Below are 12,358 nucleotides of genomic sequence, written 5' to 3' on the forward strand. Positions count from 1 at the left end.
ACACTGTCGAAAGCCTTTTGGTAGTCCACCCAGGCCATACTGAGGCCTTTCTTCTTTCTGCGGCTGTCTTCAGTTATGGCTTTATTGATCAATAATTGATCTTTACAGCCGTATGAGCCCTTGCAGCATCCCTTCTGCTCTTCTGGAAACAGGTTGTTATTTTCCAGGTGCTTACTTAATCTCTGCGATATTATTGCGGTAAAAGCTTTGTAGATCGTAGGGAGACAGGTTATAGGTCTATAGCTTTGTGGTTTCTCCGTTTCCGTGGATTTGAGAATTAAGATGGTTTTCCCTTTTGTGAGTCATTCAGGCATTGTCTCTGGCTCTGCTAGTATGTTGTTAAAGTTTTCTGCCAGCTTTTTATGCACTCCTGTCAGGTGTTTTAACCAGAAGTTGAGGATCTTGTCGTGCCCAGGTGCCTTCCAGTTGCTTAGTCTTTGCAGTGTCTGGGTGACCTCTTCAGTTGTTATAGGGGTCCAGAGTTGCTCAGGTGCTAAGTTCGTTGTTTTAATGCTCCTTTTCTGGGGTTGTTGCTTCACCGACCATATTTGTTTCCAGAATTCTTCCAGTTCTTCTGCTGTTGGTGCTGCAGCAATATCTATTTTATTTTTACCCAGTTCTTGGTAGAGTTTTTTGGGGTTGGATTTCAACTTTGTTTTGTTCAAAGAAACGTTGGCGTTTCTCATACCGGCGGATCCTTTGTGCTTTGGCAAGGATATCTTGCTTTAGTTTTTCTTTTGCATCAGGTAAGTCTTTTTCTGTAATGCTGTATTTGTACAGTATTTTTGTTTTCTTCTTGTTACTCAGTTGTGTTGATTGTCTACTAATTTCGTTGAGAATCGATAAATCTTTTCTCTTTTCTTTTAATTTTGTTCTGAATATTATTTATCCACAAGGTCTGTTTAAGTGGTAGAACTCCTGTTCGGATGGGTTTGAGTGAGTATCCTGCTTCTTTTGTGGCTGCAGTGGCTGCCGCATATATTATGTCATTTAGCTCAGTGATATTGCCAGTTGTTTCTGTGGTTGTTAGTTCCGTGACGGCCAGGTTTATACTATTTATTATTGATGTTGTTTTATTGTCTATTTTGATTTTTGGGAGATATAATCTGTGGTACATTCTAAGATCTGTGGTTTTCAGTTCTTTGGTTATTCTCATTTTCATAGTATCGTAATTAATAGGTTTCCCTTCGTTATTCCCAGGCTTTAGATTTGTTTTGCCTTTCTTTTCATTCATATGTTTGTCTGTGGTGTTCTGGATTGGTGCTTTTTGTACACTATTATACATCTCTACGGTCTGGGTTTGTTGTTTTTTGTTTACTTCGTTTTTGCCGGAAATGTTACGTTTGTCCTCGTGTTTTACTATCTCAGTGTCTATATTATTATTTGGGATTGCTGTGTGACTACTATCTAGGTCTTCCTGATGTATTTTTCCTTTCAATTGTTCTATTTCTATTTCTGATATTTGTTTTGCTTTTAGAATATATCTTCTTATGTTAGTTAGTTTGTTAGGGTCCATTGTTTTATCGAGGTCTTTATTTACATTATTTTTCTTCCATATTTTATATGTATGCGTTGTTGCGTTTTCGTTTTTTTGGGGTAGAGCATTGCTGTGAAATAAGCGTGTAGGATCGAAATGTATTCCTCACGTGTCCATTTATGCCGTTTTGGTTTTGTTTGCGGGATATGAGGAACAACGTCCGGCCCTTTATTTTCACGGTCATCGTTTTCGTAGGGTACCGGTTCGTTCATTTCTGTTGTCAGATTGTTTTGCACGTTCAGATCTTCGTACTTTTTGCGTAACAAGCTTACAGTACGCACTTCTCAGTTGTTATTCTTGGGTGGAATAATACCGGTGTTATTTAATCTGTTTGTAATTTTTTTGTACATGCTGTTTTGGGGTTCGGAGATGGTCTGATTTTGGTGTAACACGTGTGTTTATTATTATTATTATTATTATTATTATTATTATTATTATTATTATTGCCTTTGCACAGCTTCTAACGCTGGAGATGCACTACTGTGTCAGTTGTTCACTACCAGTGAACTAAGGTAACACCTCTTATTTTTCGAGCAACTTCTGGAGTATTCGAGCGGTTCGAAGCAGTGCTGTTTTCTGCAAGAGCTCCACCCTTATTGCGGCCCCTATTTGTTCCATGTACTTCTCGATACGATATTTTTACTCACTGTTCCCAGGGCTCCGACAATTATTGGTACCACCTTTTTCATCGACCACAACTGTTTTACCTCCCAAGCTAACCTGTCATACCTATCGACCACAACTGTTTTACCTCCCAAGCTAACTTGTGATACCTATCGATTTTTCTTTCTTCCTTATCGCATACTTTGTTGTCAGCTGGGCATGCTATATCTATGATCCAGCATAGTTTACTTTCTTTCTCAATTAAGACTATGCCTGGCTTCCTATTTTCTATCTCATGGTCGCACTAAATCATAAAATTCCATAGGATCTTTGCATTATCATTTTCGATGATGCCATCGGGTTTGTGGTCGCACAAATTTTTTTCTCTGTCAAGATCATACTTGTTGCAAAGCGTCCAGTGGACAAACCTTGCTATATTGTCGTGGCGTCTCTTATATTCCTTCTGGGCTAGTGGCGTACATTGGCTGATAATATGCCATACGGTTTCACTATTTTGTCTACAGATTCTGCACTTATCACTTTCTGATGTATTGTCTACTCTATATTTTATGTAGTTTGTTCTTAGTGCTTGCTCTTGGGCAGCACAGATTAGAGCCTCTGTTTCCAGTTTTAAATCACTTTTAGTCATCCACAGCCATCTTTTTTTTCTGTCTGTCTTATCTTCAACATCCCTATGAAATTTTCCATGCATTCTTTTGTTTACCCATCTATTTTCTGTTTCATTCGTTTTCAATCTTTGTACAGTGCTTCATCTTTGCAATCTTTCATCCTACACAAGCCTGACCTTCTTACTTCTAGTAATAGTGGTTCTGTGGCATTTTTTACATACCATGCTATGTTGTTTTCTTCTGCTCTAATGCTGTGTTCGCATCCAATAAGTCCTCTTCTCCCCTTTTTCTTGGTACATACAGTCTGTCTGTGTCACTTTTTGGGTAGAGTGTCCCATATCTAGTTACCAACTTCCTTATCTTTCTGTCTAAGCTGTTTAGTTCGTCTACTGTCCATGCGATTACCCCCTGCTCCATATCTAAGGAGTGGAACCACCCAAGTGTTGATAGCTTCGATCTTATTCCGTCCGTTTGATTTCGATTTTAGGATCAGTCTCAATCTGCGCAAGTACTTCACCTTAAATTTTTCTATCATTTCTTTCTCCATCAATTTATCCATTTCCAAAATTCCCAAGTACTTATAGCCCGTCTCTTCTATCTGTTTCATAATCTCCCTCGACGGTATCGATAGCCTATCCATACATTTGATTTAGCCTCTCTTCAAGACTAACACACCACACTTTTTCAGTCCTAACACCATTCTGATATCAACACTGAAGGTACACACCGTATCAACGAGAGAACTGACTTGGGCTTCATCTTTACCATAAAGTTTGAGGTCATCCATGAATAACAAATGGTTGACTTTTTGTTGGCGACTTTTGAATACATACCCAGCTTTTGCTTTCCTCAGAATCAGTGTCTGTGGTATCAATCACAGTACAAAGATCAGTGGGGACAGGCAGTCCCCTTCGAAGATGCCCCTCCTAATTTCTACTGTCCCTAAACCTCTTCCGTATGCTGTCAAGTCCGTCCTCCAATTCGCCATATTTTTCCAAGCAATCGCTCAACATTCGATGCAATCCCAAACAGGTTCATACACTCCATAATCTGAGAATGTGGGATCATATCGTACGCCTTACGATAGTCGATCCATGACATGGCTAAGTTACTTCTCCTCTTGCAGTCTCTGAGTACAGTTTTATCTATCAGTGGTTGATCTTTGGTACCTCTGCACTTACGCTTGCAACCCTTCTGCTCATGTGGCAGGACTCCATTTTTTTCCAGATGTTCGTACTTTCACTCTGCGAGTATTCCAGTTACTAACTTCCACATAAGTGGCAAACAGGATATCGACCTGTAATTGTCTACCGTATTGCCTTTTTCGATGTTTTTCAAGCACAACACTGTCCTACCCAATGTCAACCACTCCACTGTTGCTTGGTCGGCATTTAACAAGGTTGAGTTGCGCAGCTATTCGTGCATGACATTCACCAAATCTTTTGATCCAGTAGCCTTGAACTCCATCTGGTCCTGGGGCATTCCAGTTGCTCATTTTTTCACTGATTCCCTTCACTTCCCTAACTGAAATTACTAGTTCTGCCTGTTTTGGACAGACTACTGTTTGTTTCAGTTCTTGCAACCATTCAGCATCCTTCTTGTGCTCCTTGCCTTTGCTCCAGATGTCACTCTAAAACCTTTGACTTTCAATGTTATCTGGTATCAACTTTTCATTTGTACACCCTCCATTTATTTCTTTATAGAATCTCTTCTGATCTACTCTGAATAACCTATTCTGGTGGAAACCCTTCATTCTTTGATCGTATCTTACCATCTTTGCTTTCTTTGCAACGAGACGCTGTTTCAGTTCCTCCATCACCACTTTCAGGCCCTTTCTTTCAATATTATACTTCCTTTTCAGCGCCCTGTATTTTTGTTCGCTTTTAAGCTCCCCTTTCTCTTTTCGGTCTAACAGAGAGATTTACTTCGAGAGCATATCTAACCCTGCCTGTATTCTTCTTTTCCACCACGGATCTTTTCTTTTGTCATTCCCATTATGTTTCTTTTTCTTGACACCGACACCCACGTTTTCTGCTACAATACTTGCTGCCTTGATCAAATGATTTCTTTCTGTGATGTTGTTTGTTCTGATATATTTCAAAATTTCATTGACATTTTTCGTTTCTTGGTTCAATTTCCATCGATCAACCTTTTTAAGGTTGCAAATAATGTCGCTATCGTTCTCCTGTAGTCTTACCTTTATTCTGTCGTAGATTGCCTTTTGTTCATCTGTCATGTCGCCATTAGTTTTATTGTCTTCTTTTAGATCATCTATATGTCTCTCATCAAATAAACTACCACTGCTCCTTTCTTGTGCTATGAGATTACTCTTATTAGTAAAAACTGTATTTTCATCGTTATCTCTGCTGCTATTGTCCATGACTCGTCTTTTGATGGCTTCGAGCTCTACTTCTGTGAACCAACATCTTTTTTCTTATTGCTCTAACTTGATCACACAGTCTCTGTTCCGTGAGTTGAAACAATCCCTTTTCTCACCAATGATCATACAAACGTTATCGACAGGCTGGAGCCGGACCAGAGTGTAACACTGTCACCATCATTTATTTCAGTTTCATTACCACTGTTATTCACAATATTTTGTTTTTTTCATTGTCACTCATATGAGGTAGCGATTATCAGGTTGCGCAATTACCAGTGTTTTTATTGTGACACCATCACTAGATGTATCATTATTAGCCCATAAGGAGACTCCACCCCTCCCCTTTCATTATTATTATTATTATTATCATCACTGATATCACTGGTATTATTGTTTTTATGCGTAGTAGTAGCAATGGTTGCAGCAATTATTATTATTATTATTATTATTATTATTATTATTATTATTATTATTGAATGTTACCATTCAGTCTCAAAATATTTTCTTTACACCGCTCTGACCTTGCCATATAACTATTAAACTATTGTTTTGAAAGAGTTCGTTCCTATTTACTTGTTGCTATGTATTGCCAATTGGAAATGCTTAGCAACATGTAAATAAAGAACGAACTCTTTCTAAAAGATAGTTTAATACTTATATGACGAGATTATAGAGGGGTAACAAAATGTGGAATTTCAACAACAATGCCAATAATTGTAATCTTAAAAATTGAAGAAGCAGTGATTGTGTTTAAAATATAATCGAAAAGAAATAATTGAAATGCATTATAGTCTACTCAGTACGTGAGATTTGAAAAATGTGTGTTCACGCGCGCGCGTGTGATATATTCTTTTTTTTTTATCGAAACTGTTTTCGCCTGAAGGTCGCAGTTGCATAAAGTTTCAATCATAAAACACAATCTCAGTTTCATTTTTAATCAAAACAAAAAAAAAGAGATAAACTGTACCTTCTACAAAATGTATTGAGCACTCTTCTCTCATTCAGCCGACATAAACCAGCGTAAACTTTCATATTGACATCTTGTATGTACAGGAACACCGTCTCTTCTATGATGATCATGATTTAAAGCATCATGAACTCGATAACAACTGAGCTTTTGTGTCTGTATCTGCATGGAAAAATTCTATCAATAGCACCATCGGCGGTGTAGGATTATTTCTCAGCCTGTATGCCCTAAAATCACTAAACAGCATTGAAAAAATAACATCTAGAATAACAGTTGCCAATTTCAACGGTAACCCTTCTACTACTGTCAACTGCTGATACAGCCCAACAAATGTCAGCGATGGACAAGAGGTCATAAATTTTTACAATGATTTATCATCTCTTGTGCGATTTATACCAAAACACAGCATCCTCATCATTGGCGGAGATATGAATGCACAATTAGGCCATGACAGTCCCCATCATAAGTACTCGTTCCATCAAACTTCAAACCAAAATGGAGAACACTTAGAGCACTTCTTGATAGAAAATAAACCAATGCCTGAACACTTATTTTCAGAAGAGACCGGGAAAGAAGTAGACCTATACTTTCCCAAAGACCGTCTTATCATGAACAAGAAATGGATTAACAGCTGCCACAACTGTGAAGCATACAACACTTTCTTTGGTGCATCATCTGACCATCGAGTGGTAACAGCTAAGCTTCAGGTAAGCCTCCGAACTTCAAGACCGCTCTGCAACTGGGCTATTCTGACGTACGAGAAAGTCCGAAATGACTTCACGATCAAATTCAGAAATCGCTTCGATGCGTTACAAGATGCAAACGAAGATCACAAACTAAACACAACATATCTCAACTTCGTCTAAGCTCATTATGAGGCTGCTGAAAAATGCATCCCTTTAAGACCAAAAGTGAAACGAAAACCCCTTGGGAAAGCGCCACAGCGCTCGCAAAAAGAATTAACATAGAGGAAATAACCAAACAGTACAACATGAATCCTACGAGAAGAAATTTAAATAGAAAAACGAAGGCGCTGAAAGAACTTAATGTATTATATCAGACGGAACAGCAAAAATATATTCAAAGCCAAATTGACAAAATCAAAAACGCAGCAGACAATAAACAGTCTTCCTTGGCGTGGCAGACAGTAAATGAAGTGAGTGGTCAGAAGAAATCCTCCAAAGCGAAGTTGAAGGCCTCTAACCGACAGGAGAGACTGACTAAGTGGAAAGACCATTTTCAAAACCTTCTTGAGAAATCACCGAATACATCAAACCAGCAGATCCATCGTATTGTTGAGGAGGTCCTGGATATCAAGCACGGACCCTTCTCGATAGAAGAGCTTGAAGTCGAACTAAGGAAGACTAAAAACCGAAAGGCTGCAGGATTGGATGACATCTCTCCTGAAATCTGGAAAACCGCCATTTTCAATAACATTCTTCTCCAATCGTGCGACTCACTATATCATCAAAGTGATAAAAAAAGTCTGAACAGAAGGATGTATTCTACCTTTACCCAAAAAAGTGGATCTGGGCTTTGCAATAAACTACAGAGGAATTACATTAACACCAATTGCAGCGAAGATTTACAATGCATTGCTACTCAATCGAATCCAACCTCAAATTGAAAGAGTTCTTAGGAAAAAATCAAAATGGATTCAGGAAGAGCCGCTCTACATCTGGTCAAATTCTCAGTTAGGAGGATGTTGGAAGGAGTATGAGCCAAAAGCTTTAATGCAGTTCTGCTCTTTGTTGATTTTTCCAAAGCATTTGACTCTGTGCACAGAGATAAGATGGCAGAAATCCTTAGGACATATGGAATCTCTGATGAAACAAGGCAATAATGATGTATAAAAACACCCGAGCGAAAGTTTGGTCACCGATGGAGATACTGACTTCTTCGATGTTCGAGCAGGAGTACTGTAGGGTGACACACTAGCTCCTTACTTGTTCATCTTACTTGTCTCGATTATGTATTGCGTACCACAGCAGATCAACACAATGATCTGGGTTTCTCTTTACCAGGATATATCCGGCCATCTATATATATATATATGAAAGAATGTACGAAAAAAAACAACAACAGACGAGGACAGGTGGTGTAAACAACAAAAGGATGTATTAGTTTGACGCTCAGGAATACAGAAAGTCTTTAACGTTTTGAGCTACGCTCTTCAACAGAAAGAATACGGAGAAAACAAAGAGAAAAACACGGAGAAAAAAAATTGAATGGTGTTTGGTCAGCGATTATATATATATGAAACACCGAATAAATCATTCACAGGTACTGCTAATAACCTCCGGACTGAACTGACTGAAATGTATCTGGCGTACTCGCTAGCCGCTGCTGAGACAAACTTCGTCTTCACCCGATATATACTGTGTATTTTTCAACACAGTGCGTCCCTAATCTCAGAACGAATGTTCCAGTAACGTGCCTCTCAACGATGTAATTATTACATTAAATCTGATACATAGATGAGTATAAAAACAGTATTTTATTAAGTCATAAAATTGAAATAGTCAATACACAGTTTCAAAAGCTTCTGAATATGCAGATATAATTGAATATACAGAGCACACCATAAACACTTGCTATATCTTTTATTTGTTTCAGTCATCAGACTGTGGCCATGCTGGGGCACCACCTTGAAGAATTTTAATCGAACGAATCGAGCCTAGTACTTTTCTTTTAAAGCCTGGTTATTATTTTATCGGGTCCTTTTACCGAACCGCTACGTTACGGGGGCGGAAACACACCGACACCGGTTGTCAAGCGGTGGTGGACAACCGGTGTTGGTGTGTTTCTGTCTCCGTAACGTAGCGGCTCATCAAAAGAACCCGATAAAATGAATAAAAACGTGTGATGAATGACAGGTTTCTTTCAGTTTCTGTCTACCTTATCCACTGACAAGGCTTTGGTCGGCCCGAGGCTATAGCAGAAGACACCTGCCCAAGTTGCCACTCAGTGGCACTGAACCCGGAACCTTGTGCTTGGGAAGTAAACTTACCACACAGCCACGCCTGCACCTATAGGTTAATAAACCTAAGTTTCATGTTTTTTTTTCTTCCTGTATTTTTAAAACTCGTGCAACGCTGGGTACGCATGGATGTGTGATAAGAAGCTAGCGGTTCGGCAAAAGAGATCGGTAGAATAAGTGTCAGGCTTTAAAAAAATGAGTACTGGGATCAATTCGTTCGACTAAAATTCAAGGCGGTGCTCCAGCATGACCACTATCTGATGACTGAAACAAGTAAAGGAATAAACAAGTAAAGTAATTCAACAGCAACACAAGTATTAGCACTAATTGTTGGCACTCCGTCGCTTACGACGTCGAGGGTTTCAGTTGATCCGACCAACGGAACAGCCTGCGCGTAAAATTAACGTGCAAGTGGCTGAGCACTCCACAGACACGTGTACCCTTAACGTAGTTCTCGGGGATATTCAGCGTGACACAGTGTGACAAGGCTGACCCTTTGAATTACAGGCACAACAGAAACAGGAAGTAAGAGTGAGAGAAAGTTGTGGTGGAAGAGTACAGCAGGGTTCGCCACCATCCCCTGCTGGAGCCTCGTGGTGCTTTAGATGTTTTCGCTCAATAAACACTCACAACGCTCGGTCTGGGAATCGAAACCGCGATCTTATGACCACTGGTCCATTGCGCCTCCACATAGCACTAACAACGCAAAAACAATTGAATAACAATGATAAACATATATAATTAAGCAAATTTCGTCCAGTTTAATACGATTATAGGAAAGTTGGTTATACATCATTAGATGTATACCTGACTTTCCTATATAAAATTAAGAAATATAACGGAACGCTGAACTCCGGACTATCAACTTAAACAACATTTATTCAGGTGGAAAATATATACATCTTTAGCTCTTGTTGTTACAGCTTCTGTGTGTGTGAGCATAGTTGTTGGGACGTTGTTATGTAGATGTGAGCGAGCTGTCGAGTGTAAGTCCGAAAGATGGAGAGTGACAGCTATACACGTAAAGAGACTGTCTCCAGGTTGGAATGTTGGAGACACTGCTTGACACGTCCATGCTCATGGCCGGCCGACCGAGAAAGAGATAGAATTAAGCGGGAAAGCTTGCTTGTTGAATTGCACGCATGCGTGAGACTACGCATGCGCACAGCGTTACTACAGGACTCCCTTGCCAGTACGAAAACGCACGATAATATGAAATCTGTTAGAACGCCTGAGGCAGGATGGCCACTGAAAACCACCCACAAGATGTAGCACAAAACACACACAAAGGAAAATGAAAGAAATAAATGTGCACTCGTGAGATACATGCATGCAATGTACAAAGTGAAGGAATGAAAGAAAAACATGCAATATGGGCAGTAAATGCCACCTATTAAAAATACAAATGAGACAATGAGAAAACAAATCGTGATGACTACTGTCCAGGAACTGGAATCACGGAATGTGAAAGTCTGAGTGTTTGTTTTTACTGAAAGGAAAGAAAATGTATGAGTGCACAAGTGTGTGTGTGAGAAAAAAACACAGAACATAGTAAAAGTGTCTGTAGAGACAAAAAATCCAGTTCGTATAAAAGTCCCACAAGGAGATAGAATGTCCGTACTCAGGAAGTCGTGGTCAGTTGTGACCGGTTACCTGGTACGGAATATTCTATGAAAGTTACACAAGGAAAATTTGGTCTGTTGATCGTGAGTGGAAACATCCACTCTAACAGGGTCGACAAAACCGAGTGTGTTGATATGGTGTGTCCCTGGTGGTGGGGTTGTTGGCGCACGACATTGTGGTAGACAGTACATTGATGGTGAAGACGTCGGCGCAGGAACTGTAATATAGCTGTGTTCTGTATGTGTGGTGGTAATGGGTCAGTTGAAACTTGGCGACGTCGGGGGGAATGCTTGTAGTTGGTAGTAGATATTGTTGTCGTCACGGTGGTAACGAAGCTGGTGGCGAAAAGGCTGTTTGGTGATGAGTGTTTGAAGAGGTGCGCTTTTACAGACGATCGACAGACAAATCTCTGTACGACCATTAGCGAAAACTTCGAAGAAAAATTTTCTTAACCCAAGATGAAAGAACGACCGTGCGAACTCAAAAAGGAGAAATGGTGACGAATGGACAAACAGAGGACTCCTTTTATTTAAACGTGTCACACGGTCGAACACAAAATAATATATCAAAGATGATATACAAGTAATTATGTTATACTACGGTAACATAGATTTCGTAAATACCAGTAATGAGACGATAGAAAAGACAACCGTATGAAATGAATAACAAGAGTTATTTAGTGTGGCATAAAAGATGTATGTGTATGTGAGAGTGTGAATGCGACATATAAGAACATATAATAAAAAAACAGGCCGTCTATATGTATGTGAGATATCACAGCAGTTAGAAAGTCAGTACACGTGAGAGTTTTATACCAAGTTTTTTGAGTACACAATAGGAAATATCGCAGGCTGTAATTCTTGTCTGTTTATCGTGAGTGGAAACATCCACTCTAACAGAGGCGAGATAAAAAAAAAAAACCGCGCTTGTTGATGTTGGTAATACGTAGTAAGTCGTGTTGACTATGGTTGGAGATGTTGGTGGCGTAGTAATCGTAGAATCGTGTTGGTCATGACGATGATGCTGGTTAGTAGTTCAGTCTCCATGGCCGCATTTGTTCTTTAGTCGGGTTCACCAGTTATAAGTTGGTAGTCCAGAGTCCATGCTGCGTTTGTTTCTTCATCGGATCACCACTTTATATGAAAGTGGGAATTGCAGCTCAGCGGGCTGCGTGTTCGAATCACGTCGGGGGTCACCAGTATAGGAAAGTTAGGTATACATCAAGGAAAGTTAGGTATACATCTAATGATGTATAACCAACTTTCCTATACTGGTGACCCCCGACGTGATTCGAACACGCAGCCCGCTGAGCTGCAATTCCCACTTTCCTATACTGGTGACCTCCGACGTGATTCGAACACGCAGCCCGCTGAGCTGCAATTCCCACTTTCCTATACTGGTGACCCCCGACGTGATTCGAACACGCAGCCCACTGAGCTGCAATAACCCACTTTCTTATAAAGTGGTGATCCGACGAAGAGACAAACGCAGCATGGACTCTGGACTACCAACTTATAACTGGTGAACCCGACTAAAGAACAAATGCGGCCATGGAGACTGAACTACTAACCAGCATCATCGTCATGACCAACACGATTCTACGATTACTACGCCACCAACATCTCCAACCATAGTCAAC

Source organism: Octopus bimaculoides, chromosome 1 (genome assembly GCF_046866305.1).
Source record: "Octopus bimaculoides isolate indiv1 chromosome 1, ASM4686630v1, whole genome shotgun sequence".
Taxonomy (NCBI): Eukaryota; Metazoa; Mollusca; class Cephalopoda; order Octopoda; family Octopodidae; genus Octopus; species Octopus bimaculoides.